Below are 21,600 nucleotides of genomic sequence, written 5' to 3'. Positions count from 1 at the left end.
CGCACCGCTTCTATTTACTTGATTCTTCGAAGACCCGCTTTGCGCATGCGCGCCGCGCACCCTCCTCAACGAGAGCGTGTTTTTGCAGGCGTCGTTTGATGGTGTGGAAGAGCGATCAAAACATCGACAAAAAGGGGGGAAACGCATCAGAAAGTGTGTATTGACGACGGAGGTTCGTGCGGTTTGCTGTGAGACGAATAGAAATGTAATTAAAACCTTAGATTAGTAAAGTAAACGAATTATATTACATATGTGACACTTGACCACAAAACCAGTCTTAAGGGTCATTTTTTGAAATTGGGATTTATCCATCATCTGAAAGCTGAATAAATAATCTTTCCATTGATGTATGGTTTGTTAGGAGAATATTTGGCTGAGATCAAAAAAATCAAAATATTGAGAAAATCGCCTTTAAAGTTGTCCAAATGAAGTTCTATCGATAATTTTGACCCATAATGCATTGTTGGTTATTGCTACAAATATATCCTGTGCTACAGGGTCACATATTTGACTCTCTTGACAGAAAGATCGATTGGGTTTCCTACTATTCAGTTTAATTTTCCAATCATACACGTGTTAATATTTTGGAGGAAATGCTGAACACACGTTTTAAAGATGGAAATCTTTGATCAAACAGAATATGAATCATTTTATAGCTTTTCTGTGTTGCCAGTATCTATTTCCATCATGTTAGTCTTTGATAATATCCATAAAACAATAAAATAATCCTCAAGTAACTCTGTGTGGGGAAACAACCTTGAGATGAAGTTTACCATTGAAGTTATTTTGAGTTATTATTTGGTTTGTCAGTCTAATACAGTACATCATGTTTGAAATGATCAAAATGTCAAAACATGGTTAAGAAATAAGACCATGAACTTCCATCCTCATGCAATCTGTCAATCCCTCAGCGAGCAACTTTATCCTGTCTGGCATCCAGTTTTGTGTAAATAATCCAGTTTTATTGATCTTTAAAGGTTGTAGAGTTCATAAGGTTCTGCAGAACAGTAATGACCCAATTACAGTTCCAATGCAATGGTAACCAAAAATCCAATCCAAATACGGGAAAATACCTGTATCAAAAAGCAAGGAATATATAGCTATGTAATTAAGACGTTATTAAAGTAAACACATTGTATTACACAATTTATTCTCTGATAGAAAGTTCAAACAGGTTTCCTACTATTTCCATGTCCCCAACATAGCCTACATGTATATCCAATTTTGTGTAAATAATCAACTTTTATTGACTTTTAAAGGTTGTGGAGTTCATACGGTTCTGCAGAGCAGCAATGACCCAACTGGAGATCCAATGCAATGGTAACTGGTTGCACAAAACCATTTTAAGTGCACTGCTGATGGCTGTGAGTAGGCTAAATGTGATCTTAAAACCCTCACATTCCAGTGTGCCTGCCAATGCAACGTCACGCACCACTGCATCCCTTAACTCTTCCATAACCTCAAATGCAAAAAAAAACAAAACAACCGCTGGAATGAGCTTCTGACTTCCCAGCAGTTCTTAGGGAGTTTTTACTGATTTAATCAGTAGTGCACTTGGGAGCCATGTGTGTCTGGAATATCTACGCTGGTAGATTATTCATCCGCGCTGGACTTCGTTCAGCCTCAAAGCCTGATTCATGCCTGCCAAGAGCATGTGATTCATGACGGCTGGCAAAATTATGGAAAGTCCCTTAGCGAAGACCACGTGGTTCTGCCTTTCCAAATTTTAGTTTTTTTTTTAATGCATTTATGCATGACCGAAAGTGAGTTGGCCAGTAATTTTGCTTGACTGCATGTAGGTCATAGGTGCAGCTCTTCCAAAATGAAAGCAAACATTACGATTATGTTGCACAGTGAAATAGGGAATTGTGTCAACGTTGCAGCAACAGTTTTTCCCCTCTCTCCGTCTGTCTGAGCGTCTTTCCGATCAGCACACAAAGCTGATTTTCTCGGGGTGATTCAGGAGCCGCAGGCACCGAGTGGGACTTGTTTTTGCAGGCACTCATGAGGAAGTAAGAGAGTTAGGCACGTACCTCACCCATCCGTGGAAAAACAAACCAAGCCTAAACTGGCAGCAGGCCAGAGATCCGTGAACATGCTCTGCTGGACGAGTCGCTGCAAAGCCAAAAACACGCTGACAGCGAGTGCATGTTGGGCGCAGCCCAGAAACATGATCATTGCTGCTTTTTTGCATTTCTGTTTTGACAGCAGAAGTTACAGCAGGTGGTCAGGAAAGGGAGCGTGCTGCTATAATGTGTCTAAAACCAAGATTAAAGGAAACTATGTAAATGCATGGGTCATGTAAATCTTCGCGAACAACGCCAAAGGTGATGCAACGTGTAACCTTACGCCTGTCAATGCACCGCCATGACTTATGACATGCATTTCAGTTCCGCCTAAATGCACAAGTCAGCAACAGCAGGGAATGTGAATGACACGCAGAACAATGTTAGCCGTTTCTGCATTCGAATGGAACGCATTGTTCAGTGGTACGACTTTAAAGTGCAGCATAAACACTTTTTGCTCAACGTAATCCTCTCCAGTGACTAACGTGCGAGATTAGAGCACATGTTGCTTACTGGCATTTTCTCTGGGGTCAGACCTTTACGCAGGCTTTCCCTTGTCGTCATGCCAGCAGGTTTTCTTGGTAAACCTCCCCCTCCTAAGGCTTTTAGGTAAGCTGGTTTAGTAGAATTGGAACATCCCTCACCTAAGGCCTTGTCTTGAGAGACTCACCCCTAGTTTCCTTGATTGGATGCCTGGCTGATTTTATTTCTGTAGTCTTGTGAATCCGCTCCATATTGCGCAATCTACTTTACAGGGATATTGCGTGTAGACGGGCAGCAGGCGTGTGGTTTACTAGTGCAGGGATTTGATGGGGTTAATAGCGACAGAAGTTTACTAGCGGCCAAAGAACACAGACCTAACGCCCATGTAGGTGACATAAAACCCTAAAATAATAATAATCATAGTATACAGGAAAAAATATTGTGCTTTTATATATAAGCGATTTTATATATATATATATATATATATATATATATATATATATATGCACTTGTATTGTTGTGTGTAAATCACTTTGGATAAAAGAATCTGCTACATAAATAAATGTAAATATATGTTATACATGATAAATACATCACAATAATATACTTTGTACACTCAAAACAAATTTTGCACAATAAACAATAACGCAAGGAAATCTTTTTGAGTGTGTGTGAGCAGTTAGGTCCATATATATTTGGACACTGACACAATTTTTATTATTTTAGCTGTTGACCGAAACATATTGAAGTTACAGTTATATAACGAATATGAGTTTAAAGTGCACACTCTGAGTTTTAATTTGAGGGTGTTCTCATCACAATTGGAGGAAAGGTTAAGGAATTACAGCTCTTTAATATGTACCGCCCTCCTTTTTCAAGGGACCATAAGTAATTGGACAGTTGACTCACTGGGCTATTCCTTCATTATTTCTACATTAATTAAGCAGGTAAAAGTTCTGGAGTTGATTCTAAGTGTGTCATTTGCATTTGGAAGCTGTTGCTGTGAACATCATGCGGTCAAAGGATCTCTTCATACAAGAGAAACAGACAATTGTTAGGCTTCAAAAACAAAACAAATCCATCAGAGAGAGAGAGCAGGAACATTAGGAACCAAATCAACAGTTTGGTACATTCTGGTGAGCTCAGAAACATTAAAAGCTACCTGCAAAGCTCCTGAGAAACTCTGCTCAAGTGCACCGAGGGAAAAAGATACTAGAAAAACACACACTACAGCAAAAGATAGAAATAACTGACTTAAAACCATTTCTTAGCTGCCGAAAATACTAGTGTTCTAATCATTTTGGCCACCACTGTATATACAGTCATGACCAAAAATATTGGCACCCTTGGTAAATATGATCAAAGAAGGCTGTGAAAATTAATCTCCATTGTTAATCCTTTTGATCTTTTATTAAAAGAATTCACAAAAATCTAACCTTTCATTGGATAATAAGAATTTAAAATGGGGATAAATATCATTATGAAATAAATGTTTTTCTCAAATACATGTTGGACACAATTATTGGCACCCCTAGAAATTCTTATGAGTAAAATATCTCTGAAGTATATTCATATTCATATTCACAATTTTGAGCACTCCAGGGTGATTATGAACATGAAATTATCCAGCCATGGCTTCCTGTTTCACAGAAATATAAATAGGAGGGAAAACAAAGCCCAAATTCCCTCAATCATCATCACAATGAGAAAAACCAAAGAATATATTTCTGATGTGCAGCAATAGACAATTGAGCTTCACAAATTAGTGAAGTGGCTTTAAGAAAAGCGCTAGAGCAGTGAAAATTCCCATTTCCACCATCAGGGCAATAATTAAGAATTTCCAATCAACATAAAATGTTACACTGTAAAAAGTGATAAGTTGACTTAACTTAAAAAAATTGAGGAAAGCCGTCGCCTTAAAATTATTAAGTAAATAATAATTTTAAAAAGAAAGTTAAGTGAACTTGACAATTCACTTAATTCATTTTTTAGAATGATTATTTACTTAATAATTTTAAGGCAACGGGTTTCCTCAATTTTTTTAAGTTAAGTCAACTTATCACTTTTTACAGTGTAGGAATCTGCCTGGAAGAGGACGTGTGTCTATATCGTCCTAATGCATGGTGAGGAGGAGAGTTTGAGTGGTTAAAGACTCTCCGAGGACCACAGCTGGAGAATTGCAGAAAATAGTTGAGTCTCGGGGTCAGAAAACCTTAAAAAAATGTTGTCAAACGGCACCTACATCACCGCATGTTGTTTGGGAGGGTTTCAAGAAGAATTCTCCTCGCTCATCCAAAAACAAACTCCAGCATATTCAGTTATCAGACACGGCTGGAACTACAAATGGGACTGGCTTCTATGATCAGATGAAACTAAAAAATGAGCTTTTTAGCAGCAAACACTCAAGATGGGTTTGGTGAACACGGGGATAAAAAGTTCCCCATGTGTACAATGAAATATACTGCTGTATTTTTGATGTTGTGGGCCTATATTTCTGCTGGAGGTCCTGGACATCTTGTTTAGACGCATGGCATCATGGATTCTATCAAATACCAACAGATGGTATGTTCCTTCTGGATGAAGGAATGGTCTCTGATCTCTTGTCAGGTGTCTCTAACCTCATCAGGCATTATAGGAGAACATTTAGAGCTGTTAAACTGGCAAATGGAGGTTTCAAAAAGTATTGAATAAAAGGGTGCCGTTAATTGTGGCCAATGTGTATTTGAGAAAAACATTTATTTCATAATGATATTTCCCCCCATTTTAAATTCTTATTATCCAATGAAAGGTTAGATTTTTGTGAATTTTTTAAATAAAAGATCAAAAGGATTAACAATGCAGATTAATTTTCACAGCCTTCTTTCATCATATTTACCAAGGGTGCCGATATTTTTGGCCATGACTGTATATATATATATATATATATATATATATATATATATATGTATGAACCGTCACGGTACGGACATCTCGGTTCGGTGCATGAGGCCTTACAACAAATACAGGCAATTCACCCTCAGTCCAGAAGGGGGATGTAGTAATGCAACGCTGTTTGATAACCGCCAGCAGAAGAACAGCGAATGCCATGAGTTGCGCACTTGAAAACAAAGCCCCCAGACAGAGACCACGTGCTGATTCTGAATGCGTCTCTCACTGACAAAGGAGTATACTTTAAAGGCTTAAAACACTCAACTGTTTGCGAAATGGAGCTTTGTGCTCGTGTATCCTACCTCTCTCATTCAGCACAAATTGACCACTGTCCAGATGAGTACTAGGTAATTTGGTATCTGAAATTGTTAATTTAATTCTAAATATTCAAAACCATCATAAATCTAATATCCAGGGTTTTTCCCTTCAGGAACTACTTAAGCAAAAGGAAAGCAGAGCAAGAAAACAATTCGGCGTTCCACAGACTTTAATAAGCCCCTTCTGAGGTTTCCTGGAATTGTGGGCCAGACGGATCCATTGCACACGCGCTCTGACAGCAGGACCGAGTGCATGCGGTCCGCTTAGCTGAGTCACATGGGAAGAATTGGACAGATCCAGACCGGAGAGATCGGGTTAGACATGGAGAACGAGACGGGTCAGGTGTCTAGATGATCCCAGCCATCTGAGTACTGAGACAAAACAGTGCTGGATTGAGAAACTGTTTAATTAAATCAAACTCTGACCGGCTAGTTCACATGATCAATCCAAATTCATGAGCTAACAGAACATGTTTAGTGGTTAAAGTGTGCAAAGCATCTCCCGAGATATGAAATTTAGGTTATTAAAATCTAGTGCTGTCAAACAATTAATCGCATCCAATACATATTTATATTTTTGTTTTTATTTACATAATATATGTGTGTGCGTTGTGTATATTTATTATGCATATGTAAATACACACACATACAGCATATATTTTGAAAATATAATGTCCAGTTTTCTTGTTGTGATTAGAAAATTAAAGGTTACAGAAATACTTCTTCCAACATTTTGCAAGTTTCACCCAAAACATAATGTGTATAATATAACATTATTTGAACGATTATTTTTAATATTCTAAAAATGTTAAAATGTCTTGTCGTGATTAGAACGCTATTTAAAGGTCACAAAAATATTTCTTCAAACATTTTACTATCTTTTTCCACCCCCCAAAAAATTCAATTTGAACATTTATTTTTAATATTCGAGAAAAGTTAAAATGTCCAGTTTTCTTGTCGTGATTATAACGTTATTTTAAAGTTTCTTGCAACATTCTACTAATGTTATTTTTAACCAAAATACAACAATATTTGAACATGTATTTTTAGTATAAATTTTTTTAATTTTTTAAGTTTCTTCCAACATTTTACTAATTTTATTTTCACCCAAAATAAAATGCTGTTGTTTGAATGTTTATTTTTAATATTTTAAGAACGTTAAAGGTCCAGTTTTCTTATCATATTTAGAATGTTATTTAAAAAAAAAAAAAAAAAGTTTCTTACAACATTCTACTAATGTTATTTCACCCAAAATACAGCATTTAAACGTTTATTTTTAACATTCTAAAAAAGTTAAAATGTCTGATTCCGTTCACCGTGTAGTGTAGTAAGAGTTAGATTATTGTGAAGTGATGCAATGTGATGAATCTCATCCGAGAGAGAGAACGCTCACAGATCCTGTGTTACTCACACACACTGCGTCCCTTTAATAATTCAACAAAAAGCTTTGTACAGCACGCTTTGATGTGCTAAAGCTGTTTAATATTTAAATAGCACATTTTCCAATTAAGCATTCCCAATTTAATCTTCGCGTAGACAGGAAAGGTGCTTGCTGCGTGCTGAATAGTGAATTATACAAATAGCATTTAATGTGAATAACTTAATCCAGCCAAGCACTTCTATTAACCATGATGACTTTTCTCAAAACCAGTTGGTGTGCTGAATGCGCGTGCATGGAAATGAAACCAATCAGTGATGTAATTGCATGTTCTGGTAATGTTGTGAACATTACCTCTTGCTCAGTGAGAGTCTCGCTTCTGATTGGTTGGCTTGTCACACAGGAAGACGTAGCTATGGAGACCATGGCCTTATCTGGATAGCCTGTGTGACTAACCACTTCCTGTTTACAATGTTTTGGTCGCATTCCCTTTTCATGTGAGCAGACCTCCCATGCAGTGAAATACGACAGGAAAACGCACAGGGTCACCACGTTTGGTTCTTGTCTAAATGCACAAGCCTTTAATCTAATGCATGCACTAGATTTCCGCATGCCTGCTGCTGAGTGTGCACGCAGTAAATCTCAGCATCACCTCGATGGGATGCTGTTAAAGGGCGGGACAGAAATAAATATTTCTCTCAGAGTAATCATCGCAGAAACACGCCACACTGGAGAAAAGATAAACAACTGTGCGTCTCGCGGAGATCAATGCAAAGGATGTGAGCCGCACACATTTGTCCTGCTGACAGTTGTCGCATGTTATAATGTTTAGCGTTAACCCATAAATATCAGTGTGCTGGACTCGAAAAGAAAAGGATGTTTTACGCTGGAGCACTACCAATGCACTGACTTAACCTTCATAAATGCATAATGCATTCGGGTCCATTTTGACCCGAAAGTGATGCATAAAAATTTCTAAAAAATGCATGGTTTTTAGTAAGGGAACGAAACTTTGCAAATGCTTTAAGACACTCAAAATACACATCATCACATTTTTCAGATTTTTTACAATTATTTTTTACGAGATATAACCAATTAAAAAAAAGTTACATTTCGTGTTCGGGTCATTTTTGACCCGGGTATATATGGAGTGCCATTAGTTTCAAAAAACTTTGTAAAATGATCTATGAAGTTATATTAGTGTCAAAAACTTTTGTAAAATATATTTAGCTTTTTCTTTGTGTCTCACACACTTAGTTTTGTTGATGAACATAAATATGTTCAACTATTGACGAAGCAGCATGGAGCGGCATTCATTTTTTAAATCTAAAATATTATCTATTTAATCTAAAAGTGAAAGTTTATGCAACTAAATTAATATATTTGGTTTATATATTAATACATATATTTGGTAAACTTTTAGAGTAATATTTATGTATTTTTGTTAGATATAAAATGTAGGTTGCATACATTTGGACTGTTTTTGAGCAATCATGAGTTATAAATTCAAAGGAATTTAACTGAATTCCATTGATTTCAATGGGGTTAATAATTCTCAGATTATATGTTCTTATAAATTTCATACAATGATATATTCATATAAGATTTCCCAGCAATATTGAAAGAAATATATATATATATATATTGCATGATTTTTTTGTTGTTGTGGTTCATGTGTAATTTGAAATTTGAAATAGTTTACATTTTTTATTAATAAAAAAGGTGTTAATGCAATAACATGATAACTTTAAAAACATTGAATTCATATTAATGACAACTTACTGATTAGATACAATGTGGATTTAGCTGAAAAATGTTACATTATGATTATCTTCGAAAATAACAATTTTTTGGGTCCAAATGGACCCGGAATGTGAAAATAATCTACAGATTTTGAATGCATTATGAGGGTTAAAGAGGCGCATTTTGGGAAAAGAGTTTTGCACGACGTGTAGCTGCAGATTGAATCGCTCTGTGTTTTTATGTCAGTCTGTCTCTCTTTCCCTCCTCTCGATCTCGCCATAATCCTCTTTGCAGGCCTGGAAACTGGAGTGGCGTGCTTCCAAGGCAAAGGTTGATGGGAAAACGCGCGCGCTGCCAAGCGAACCCCAGTTGCCGGCGTTAGAAGCACACACATCTTTGTTCTCTGAGACCTGGTGTCCCGCCAACAGCCTCATTTCTGTCTCTGCATTATGGCCGCATTGGATGCGCGCCAAACTAACGCAAGCACGCAGACTCTCCCACTTCTTTTCTCTCTCTCTCTCGCACGCTCGTGTTTTTTTGGTTTGTGTTTTGGCCTGTTTCTCTCGCAGCGCCAGCATCCATCGCATCACTCCGCTGCCAAACCTTCTGCAGCCAATGAGTCACCAGAGATTCCAGCTGCGGCGCATCTGCTGGAGAACAACAACAGCAGCAGCAGCGGATAGATACAATCCATTAAATATGGAAATAACATGAAATCTTACATTCATAATGCATGTTCCTTATCATGCACAATCCATCAGTGCATATTATTCTAAAGAAAAAATGTCCAATGCAACAGCTTTCACAAACTATTTGACTCCAAGGCCCAATGACTTTTACAGTTCTTTGTGGGATGAAAATATTTTTTCACTTACATTTTCTTCCTGATAAAATATTTTAGCGCTTGGCATGAAAAATGCATAGTTATTATAAAAATTATTTTGTTAATTTACATGACTTTCAAGATCTAAAAATTAGACACTACCAGTCAAAAGGTTGGAATAACTAAGAATTAAAAAGAAAAAGTTTTTGAGGTTTTAAGTCTCTTTTGCTCACCAAGGCTGCATTTATTTGATCAAAAATACAGTAAAAATTGTGAAATATTTTTAGAATTCAAAATAGTTGCTGTCTATGTGAATATCTGTTAAAATGTAATTTATTTCTGTAATCAAAGCTGAATTTTCAGCATCATTACTCCAGTCTTCAGTGTCACATGACCGATAATTTAATCTTAATTATTCCAAACTTCTGATGGTATGTATATACAGGGTTTCCAATATTGTGTTTTTCCAAAACAAATATATAAATAAATAAAATAAAAACATTTTAAATAATTATATTAATAAAATGTATATAAATATAATAAATATTAAATATTTATATAAATATTAATATGTACGAAACATTGTATTAATAATATTATATTTATTTTTAGTAATATTTTAATTGTTTTATCAGCTTTGGGAGAACCACTGATCTAATGGATATAATTAAGTCTGGCCTTACATTTTTTTTCTGCCAAATATGAAAGCAAAATGGCTTGTGAGTGCTGTAAATTATATTGAGAATGCACTCAAATAGATCATATTTTCTGAGCTGAAACGTCTATTGTCTGTTGTAGTCTGTTGTTCTACAGTATGATTCAGTTTCCTGATTCACATCTGGAGCCAAACGAGATTAAACACAAAACAGATCGAGACTGATGTCATGATGACATGATCTATTATCGAGGCCGGCGGTGTTTACACGACAGGCTCGTATTACAGCGTCCGTCTGTTTCTGTGGATTTCTCCATGCGCTCATTTCTTCCTGGAGAAAAACCGTAAACTCATCAACAATCCTCACTTTTTCCTCTTTTCCCCCGGAGCGTCTGATGGGAAGACGGATGTCTTTGTTCTTGTTTACTTTCCCCACTTCCCTCGTTTTTTCCTCTCTAAGCTCTGCAAAGGTAACTGACATTAGCAGTTTTCACACGGCTTCCAAAAATAACACGAGCACAGCACGGCAAAGTTCAGAGTGATGTAACCGAGCCCCGAAGCGAGAATGGCACATAATGACAGCTTATGTAACGTCCAGACAGACTGCCATTTCTCTGCTCTCTCTCTGGGTTTAGTGACAACACAACTTGACATTTATCCTTCCACAGGCCGGGAATTTCTCTACGCTTCACCTCGTGATTCATTTGGAAATGTGGTTTTTCTAGGTTAATCAGTGGTGTTTAAGAAGTCAAGCATCACTTTTATTGTTACTGTTAATGATCAAACCTCCGGAACAGAGTCTGAAAGTTCAGCATTTGTGCTCCAGACGTGAATGATTACTTTACTGGATGATCAGACACGTCATGTTCACCTTTTTTCACCAGGAAAAACCCACAGATGCACATTAAAAGAGGAACCCGAGACCAAAAGAGGCTCAGAGTAATGTTTTAGTTACAGTAACTCTAGTTGCATTGGTATTTTGGCAGAAAACCTGTGAGTTACAGTAGTATGTTTTGGTCTACTGCTGTTTTAGACCAGTGGTTCTCAACCAGGGGTTTGATTCATTCCAGATGATGATTTAAAATGAGACAAAACAAGTGTTAAAATATGCTAAAACAGCTAAAAATCTATTTGTATATACTATTATAACAAAGGGTTTCTGCAGCCTGATATATGAGGTCATTTTAAACATATGATTACTAAACCTGGAAGTCATGTAAATTAATAAAAATATATAAATAAAAGGAAGCTGTGTAAATTAATAAAATGTAAAAAATAAATTTAATTAATGTTTAATTTAATACATTTAATTTTTTTTTTTTTTTAAATAAATAGAAGTTATGTAAAATGTAAAAATAATGGAAATCACGTAAATAAAAATAAATTAATTGTAAATTAATAAAATGTAAAAAAGAAAGTCATGTAAAGTAATAATATTTTTTTTTTAAATAAAAATAAAAATAAATGGAAATCAAGTAAATTCAACACACATTTACAAAATAAATAAATAAAAATGAATGGAAATCATGGAAATTCAACACATTTTAAAATTTCATTTTTCTAGTCAAATTTATTTGTATAGTGCTTTTCACAAAAACACAATTTCAAAGCAGCTTTACAGAAAATCATGATGTTGAGATTAGAGCTGGATGATAATATAGTTACATTTCGCAACAATATAAACATGTAAAAATGTAAAAAATATATTTTTAAATAAATAACAACAAGGATTATTGGAGTATGTTTTACAAGAAAATACTGTTTTAGTCTTTCTACTTCAAAATTTCATTTTTAATTCAGTGTGTTTTTTACGTTTCTTCGTAATTATTGGTGAAATTTACTAGCCATTTCTGAGTAAAAATACCAATTTTTTTTTTTTGGTCAGTTTACTGCTTACTGTAGTTATGCCAAGCTCTAAAATTTTTAATAGACTAAAAATTTGAATTTTTTTTATTATACAATAAAAATAAATAATATATATATAAAAAAAAAATAATAAATACATTAAAAAGTATGAACAACTGTAAAAAATTAATATAAAATTATTTGTTAAAAAGAGTCGTAATCTTAGATTTCATTTACAGAAACTATTTTTGGACCTTCGTATATTGTTGTGGATAAATCAAATAGGTTGAGAACGTCTGCTCTTGTTCATTTAATTGATGTTTATGATGCAGATAAATCATGTTGTGTGCTGTTCTTGTCTCTTTTATCGGTGCGGTTTGGGCAGCAGGCCTCTTTACTAGCGCTCATGTCGAGACACACTTCTCGTACACATCTCTCATGAATCAGTCTCTGGATTGGTCTGTCATCCGGACCAGATTACGATCCCAACTGCAGAACGCCAGCGAGGGTTTTATCTGCTCCTCTCGTTGACTGCAGATGGAAAAGGCCTGGAGTGAACGAGATGCTTGAAGATCTGTTTGAAACAAAAGCGCTGTACTTCCTGAAGCAGATCATTTGAATGGCCTTCTATCTTTATTCTATCATCCTTATCACTGAGATGTTCTCCATCGATTTGAACATGCATTTAGCAGACATGTAAGTATCAATATTTGTGATATACAACATCAGGTTCATAACGTGGGCTTGCTAAACCATAACTTATCATTTTAAAAAACATATTATGAAACTCTGTGTCCTGAAATGACTGATCTCATCACATCCGCCACTGAGGACAGCATAACGATTGAGAGATATCACATAAACATTAGTTAAAATCTCTCCTGCTCACCAAGGCTGCATTTATTTGATCAAAAATACAGTAAAAATTTATTTCTGTGAATTTTCAGCATCATTACTCCAGTCTTCAATGTCACATGATCTTCAGAAATCATTCTAATATGCTGATTTGCTGCTCAAGAAACATTTCTGATTATTATCAATGTTGAAAACAGTTGCTGCACAATATTTTTGTGGAAACTGTGATACATTTTACTTTTCAGGATTCACAGATGAACAGAAAGTTCAAAAGAACTTTTGTAACATTATAAATGTCTTTACTGACATTTTTTTGATCGATTTAATGCATCCTTGATGAACTAAAGTATTAATTAATACATTGTTTTTACTCTTACTGACCCCAAAGTGTTGATTGTTAGTGTATCAGGTGGTTTCAACAAAAATAATAATGATCAGAAATGTTTCTCGAGCAGCAAATCAGCATATTAGAATGATTTCTGAAGGATCATGTGACACTGAAGACTGGAGTAATGATGCTGAAAATACAGGAATAAATTACATTTGAACAGATATTCGCATAGAAAACAGCTGTTTTGAATTCTAAAAATATTTCACAATTTTTACTGTATTTTTACAGATCAAACAAATGCAGCACTTTCTCTAGCTGTGTGAGTGTATCTGTGGCATGTTCTCTCTCTGCTGATCAGTTTGACACTCACTGAAGCGGGATCAGAGTACACCAGGTGCCCTTGGCGAGACAGATAAGCTGCAGTAATATGATTACACGTCCTGCATTGTGCAACCCATGACTCAACCTCTAATTACAGCTGTGCTGCACTGTTTGCAGGTCAATGTGTGTGTGAGGCCCTGTCCGAGCCTTTACTGTGAACCGCACAGAATTCACTGGAAACCACATGCGCGTAAACACAGCGGGTTGCGCAACACGTGTAGTACATTTACTGTAAATACAAATGGGGAAATAAAATCACTCACTCATGCCGCATAAGCCAAACGTAGAGTATTTACAATCACCAGTGTTTCATAAACAGAAGGATTATTTATGCCTACATAATGAGCGGTTTTACCACTTTAAGAAGGAAGTTGGTAGATTAATTGTTGATCGGCAGAACTTGTTCCACATAACTAACATTATATCACCACAAAGAGCCGATTTATATATATCTGCTTCGTTTTTCATGAAGTGCTTTAGATCAGCGATTACAACACAGTATTTGATGACAAAGCTGCTAACTGTTAACAGAAACTGGGAGTGTTAATATATTCAATCATTTAACCATAATTATTCTGTGATTCCTGAAGTTTCAGGAACTGTGCTGTATTTACTAAAATGAAAGATTTTTTTTTGGGGATTATTTTAATATAACTTAATTTAAATCATTTTAGTCAACCTACAGTCCTAACTGAGAACCACTGCTTTAGACCAGGTCAATTAAAACTATAAAAATAAAACCATTTAAAATAAAATAAAATAAAATAATTTTAATGTTTACATTCAAACGTATTATTAATATAAAATATAATATTATTGAATAAAAATATACAATTTAATATTAAAGTATACATTTTAAATATTAAGAAACACATTTTCAGCTAATTGCCAAGGCAACATTTCCATTTTCATTTTGTTTAACTTGAATAAAACAACTAAAACTAAAACTAATAAATGAAAATGAATAAAAAAATAGATATTTAAAAAATAATAAAAAATACAACAAAATTCCAAAAATTGTAACTAAAATTTGTAAAATATAAAATAAATAAATAAATAACATCTAATTCAAAATATTAATAAAAACTATAATAGTAAGTCAATGATACAAAACAACAACAACACTGCTTTACACAAGGTTAACTAAAACTAAAACCATAAAAAAAAAACATTTTCATTATTTTAAATAAAATAAACATTAACTAAAATAAAATTAAATATATAAAAATTTAATTAATTTATTTAATTGCCAAGGCAACTTTTCTCATTTTAATTTAGTTTAACTTGAACTACTAAAATAAATAAAAACTAAAAATAATAATAAATAAAAATGTTTAAAATGTGGCAAAAGCAGACAACAAAATTAAATAAAAGTGAAAACAAAATCTAAAATAAAATCTAATTTAAAATATTAACAAAAGCTATAACAGCATCTCAATTAAATAACATAGCAGCTTTAGACACAAACAAAACAATCTTTTACATACAGTATAAGAGCAGAGATATAAAATTAATATGGAATAGTACATGAGAAATGTTTGAGTTCACATTGAGATCTGTGACTTTCTGATGACAGATTCTGGTGTCTTGGCACAGTTAACTCTTGAGGTTACTAAAGTCTTTTTCTGACGTCTAACAAGAGGATTTTATTCTCCATCTGCTCTCCTTTAATCCCATTACTATCTGGAGAAACTACTGAGACTGAGAGGTTTGATTGGGACGGAGCAGGAGGTTTGCTGACTTCTCTCGTACCGTAGTAAAACATTAAACCACACGGACTCTTATCTGTTTCCAAGTAAACCGCGGCTCTTGACGCTCTGAATGGAGTCCATATATATGACCCTGGAGCACAAAAGCAGTCATAAGCAGCACAGGTATATTTGTAGCAATAGCCAACAATACATTATATGGGTCAAAATTATACATTTTTCTTTTATGCCAAAAATCATTAGGATATTAAGTAAAGATCATGTTCCTTGAAGATATTTTGTAAATTTCCTACCATAAATATATCAAAACTTCATTTTTGATTAGTAATATGCATTGCTAAGAACTTCATTTGAACAACTTTAAAGGCAACTTTTTTTTATTTTTTTGCACCCTCAGATTCCAGATTTTCAAATAGTTGTATCTCAGCCAAACAAACCATACATCAATGTATAAATGTATAAATCTCAGTTTCAAAAAATTGACCCTTATGACTGCTTTTGATGAGAGCTGCTGATTTATGGGTCTGAAATGGCAATAAGTAATGTTTTAAAAAGGTAAAACGGTAAAAGACTGTAAAAATGCAACAGTAAAAACCTATTAATTGGTCAACGGTAAGTTCCCCTTCAGGGGAAAAACTGTATTGGACATTACATGTAATTTTACAGTAATAATGTTCATCATGTGACTTTCTCATCAACACCTGCTTTTGGTGGTTATCATGTATTACAAAGATACTAAACAGATTTCAGTACTTTAGTAGGTTGGTATATTAACATTATATCAGTTAATGAAATACGGTTTTTAAATGTAAATTTAAGTTAAATCCGTAAAACCTAATGTCACGGGCGTGTGGCTGTGGTGTAAACAAAAGGAGTATAAATGAATGTAAATGAAAGACGGGAGAATGAAACGGCTTCAACGCACTTTTCCCATTTATTGAACATCAATAACGGACAAACATAAAGGGAGAACTGAGGATATTTAAAGGAGAGAGAACAAAAGAGCAAACAACGTAATTAAACTCAGGTGGGGACAATGACAGATAATTAACTAATGAGGACAGGAACTAAACCAAATAAGGACAAAAGGGGATTCCTGATAGGCAGACACGTAACACCTAAAATGTTGCTACCGTATTTTTTACGGTAAAATTCTGGCAACCTCAGCCTCCGTTTTTTTACCGTAAATTTGAAGCTATGTTGAAGTGCAAATTCCACACATCAAAAGACGCTGCTGTTGATTTATTATCGCAGCTGCAAACAGCAGAAAACATGTATTGAACAGCTTTATACTGAGGTCATGCTGACCGAGCGAGTTTCACACTGTGAAGAACAATTAGAGATTGAACAAATGAAATTCCTCCATCATAAAGACCCCAGCAAAACACACACGCTGTGACCCGCCGACCCGCGCATGCTTTTCTCTCCCGTTAAAAGCATACATGCTGTATGCATGATTCAAATGTTTCAAATCTTTAAAATAAAATGTTTTGTGTAATAAATAAACATATAATACTTCCGTCAAATTATATATATAACATCAAAATAAATATTTTATAAAATATTTAAAATATAATATGTATATAAAAGGCATATATATTCAAATGTGCAAATACTATTGAAAATATCTGGTATAGGACTTCCTTTAAAACAATTTTCAATGAATAGTAAATTTCACATATAATTGCAAAGAAACAGCAAGAATTAATGATAATTGAATTAAATGTAACATTATGAAGCAGAAAGACTGAAATTGTATATAGTTTAGGATTTAAAACAATTTGCACTCAGAAATCGCTAGTAAATAGCAATAAATAATTTTTTAATAATTTAAAATAATTATATAAAAACAAACAAACAAACAAACAAACAAAAACAAAAATGCAGAGTTACACATTGAATTAAATGTGAAACTTTGAAGTATAAAAACTTAAATTTTCTTGTAAAAATATTCCAATAATCTTTGTTTTATTTATAACTTTGAAAAACTTTTTTTTTTTTTTACAGCGTGGAACTGCTGTATTGCATTCATTTTAAAAAAGTTTGGTTTAATAAATAAACATATGTATGCAAATATATTTTAATTTTGGTCACATAATTCCTCGGTCAAACAAAAATGCTTTTTGGAAATTCATTCATTAAATAATTTTTTTTTTATGTTTACATTTGATTCTCTCCCCTTAAACAAAACACACATATACATATATATATATATATATATATATATATATATATGTGTGTGTGTGTGTGTGTGTGTGTGTGTGTGTGTGTGAGCATGATTCAGTGTCCAAATACTGCTTCTGTATAAAAAAAGTTTGGTTTAATAAATAAACATATAAATGCAAATAGACATTCTTTTTGGTCACATAAACACTGTTAATTCGGTAGTATTTGTATGAGGAAACCAATGTGCACATTTTTGTGTGAGGAGCCATTAAATGTGGAAAGATTTTTGTGGAAATGTGACATACTTCAGGCTCTCAGACTGAATGAAGTCAGGAAAACAACAATCTCTCTCTCTGGCTTTGTTTGTTTAAAAACAGGGAGGGGCGGAGCCAGCTAATGGTGACACACAGTTAAACAAATGAGCAGAGTGGGTGGATCACAGAGGGGGCGGAGCCAGAGCCACAAACGGACACGCCCACGCAAGCAGTGAGAGTTCAGACTGACTCAGCATTTCTGAGTGGCTTAGTTCAACACACACACACACACACACACAGAGTAAACAGCCCAAAGGTGCGTCACAGCCTTGATAGGTTACTGACCTGAAATATGCCTGACGGGAGAGCAGGAGGTTTAGCGTGACAGAAATAGAGAATTAGCTGCTGAGAACAGGAGTGTTTGAAGAGGATCAGCAGGCTTTGAGGAAACCAGAACAAATAAACACTGAATTCCCCGTCCACCACACTAAACCAGCATACCACAACATTACAAAATATGAGAAGAACAGACATACATCACTACCCACTGAATATGCTGTCATAACACTCAGATCAAACATCATTTGACGTCAAATGTGAGGTCATCACATTATTAGGAAGATTTTGAAGTTTTGTGTTAAATATCTTCATTTGTGTCATGAAGATGAACACTTTTCATGGGATGGAATGACAATGGCATAATTTTCTTTTTTGGCCGAACAAGGTATATAATCAACATTAATCTTTATACAAGTATCTCAGTAATACACCAGCAAATACAAAGGACATTTTCCTACAGCTATCTGCTTCTTTAAGGTGTAACTATGAGAACTTACAAAGCGGGTTAGTTGTACACTGTAAAAAAAAAAAAAGTTGAGCCAACTTAAAATTTTAAGGCAACCAGCTTCAGCAGATTTTTGAGTTTTTACAACAAAAATGTGAGAATCTCCCACAAAAACAAGTTGAGCAAACTCAAAAATCTGCTGAAGCTGGTTGCCTTAAAATTTTAAATTGGCTGAACTTTAGTTTTTTTTCTCACTGGTGAGTTAATGTCACTGGTTTCGTTGTGGCTACTTGAATATTTTAAGTAACAGTTACTAATAGCAGTAAGTTAGTTGTTTTACTCGCCGTAAAATGGCTGTAACTTAACAAAACCTAGTAAGTAGAACAACTAAGTAAAGATAACCAATTATATCTAAGTAAGGTAAAATATTGGATTACAGTGAGGAAGACATCTATCAAAATTTTATATATATACACACACACACACACACGCACTTATAGATAGATAGATAGATCATATAAAATTATTTTTTATTTTATTCATATATATATATATATATATATGTATATATAATTACATATAATTTTTTTATCTACATTTGGATCTATATTTTCGATTATATTTAAATTTTTAAATGTTTCAACATATACAACTTTTTTTTTAATGAATATAACTTATTTAAAATTTTTTACTAATTTTACAAAATAAATAAGTTAATTCAATTACAAATTTAAAAATCAAAAATCAAAATACACACACACACACACAAACGCACACGCTTTTTGCATTCCCCCGAAATTAATTTTAAGATTGGAAATGTGTTTTCTTGGCCCTTGAAACACATTTTCTAATATTTATTTAGTAGTTGAAGGTTTAAACTAAATTTATTTTAAATCTGAAGCTATAGTGTATTTAGCATATATTCTACATATATATTTTTTCTAGAAACAATATATTTTTTCCTAAAGAGACAGCCATTATCAGATTTGATTGTGGATATTAAATATATTATTCAGCTATTCATTCACTTTCTCCTTTTGTGTTTCACACAGGAAATGTAACTTCTGTTGTTTTTTGAACTGTTTCTTTAAAGCTCTCTATAACCTTGTTCTGTGATATATTTCAGAAGTGATTATCTCAGTGGAAAGCGATCCAGATGTCTCCTGCATCCCTGCAGATTCATGCTCTGTTTTTTGAAGTATCACAGCAGGAGCGGCCCGGAATGACCCAGATCTGTAGAGGAGCGGCGGGACACGATGAGACGCTTACGGACAGAAATACGGCTTATTTTAGTGTTGCACAGGATGCTCAAATATCACCATATATATTGTGGTTGCACTCTATTTTACGTAAAAGGTTTCTTTTAGCCTCACTATAGTGCATTGTTGGTCATAAATAGTATTCAACCAATAAAGGGCATGACATCAGCAGGGTGGCTGCTATAATGTCAATATACTGTAAAATAAATAAAATAAATTGATGCATTTGCTTGTAAGTATTAGTATGTAGCTAAGTTGTTATCTTAAAATGTATTATTCACTTCAAGTCAAAATATTGTGGCAGTTGTTGAATATTGTTGAACGAAAAATGTATTACATCCATTACACATTATGTATTCAAATCCATTATTAAAAGGATTATGGGCAATATCAAAATAAAGACAGAATAATAGTTTTTTAAGAAATATTAATCTGGTTTCAGTCAAACCCATACAGCAAAATAAATAAATAAAAATATATACAAATATATACATTTATTTAAATATAGGCCTTTTAAATGTTATATTTAATTTTTCAATTATATTTTTAAATGTATTTCAAAATATACAACAAATGACAAAAATATTGACTAATATATAAATATAAAAATACAAATATATATATTTTTTAAATTCCAAGATAATCAACATTAAAAAAAGAAAGAAAAAAGAATTGTAATAAATTTTTCGTGAAATTTCTGAAAAAAATTATTTTCAAAGCCAATATATAAATATTTTCCAAAATATCTTTAAAAAATGCATTTTGTATTCACCCAAAATGTAAGATTGGAAATGTATTTTCTTATAAGCACATTTTCTAATATTTATTTAGCATTTGAAGAACAAAACAAATCTTAAGACATGCTGTTTATAATACATTTAGCATATATTCTACATATATTTTGGCATGAAAATTAGTTTTGGTAAACAAAGCATTTGTGTATTTTAAATAAATTACTGAAACGAACCGTTTTGGAGTTATTCAGTTATACAGGAGCTACTTGTGTGTTTATATGTTACATTTTGGTTTGCTACCAAGAAGGCCATCGGGTGCCTGCAAACCTGTAAAACAAAATCCACCATAAATAATCCTGAGCACCTTTAGCATTCTGTTTCCAATTTACTATGATTTCAGACACACTAATCTTAATCTCAGATACTATTTATGATGTTTAGTATGTGAATTGGGCCACAGCTCTGGTCTCCGACAGAAAGCCGTCTCATCTGGTCATGATGTTTCCCATGAGCCTCCACTATTGTGATGCATTCACTGGATCTCTGTGCGCTTTACCCTCTCAGTCCTCTCTCATCCGCCTGACTTGTTTCCATTCACCATAATGCAGATTCTGCTCATTCAGAGTGAAACCGATGGCCAGGACGTCACCTATGGATCTCTCTCTCTGTGTGTGTTTCACAGCAGACACAATATTCACGGGCACAAGCAGTACAGATCACATCCAAACACACACACACACACACGTCTGTCCTCTATCTGCTGATATGCCTCTGTAATCACTACAGCGGGAACATCCGGCGCACTATCACAGCCGTTTGGAGCTCAACATCAAGGGCAGCAGAAAGAAAAGCTCAAGACGACCTTAAGACCTCTGGCTACAGTCAGAGT

General features: G+C 33.9%; 1 long non-coding RNA gene across 1 annotated transcript; it reads left to right on the top strand.

Moving 5' to 3' along the window:
• The first annotated feature begins 49 nt into the window (after positions 1 to 49).
• On the top strand, positions 50 to 20,213 carry LOC131549302 (uncharacterized). Its single transcript, XR_009273382.1, has 4 exons — positions 50 to 172; positions 1,260 to 1,320; positions 18,058 to 18,166; positions 19,845 to 20,213. It is a non-coding gene; the product is annotated as an uncharacterized LOC131549302 (long non-coding RNA).
• Positions 20,214 to 21,600: the final 1,387 nt, after the last annotated feature.

This window comes from Onychostoma macrolepis, chromosome 11, assembly GCF_012432095.1.
Source record: "Onychostoma macrolepis isolate SWU-2019 chromosome 11, ASM1243209v1, whole genome shotgun sequence".
Classification (NCBI taxonomy): domain Eukaryota; kingdom Metazoa; phylum Chordata; class Actinopteri; order Cypriniformes; family Cyprinidae; genus Onychostoma; species Onychostoma macrolepis.
Note: the sequence above shows the minus strand (reverse complement) of the source record. Positions and strands in the feature narration are given on the sequence as shown.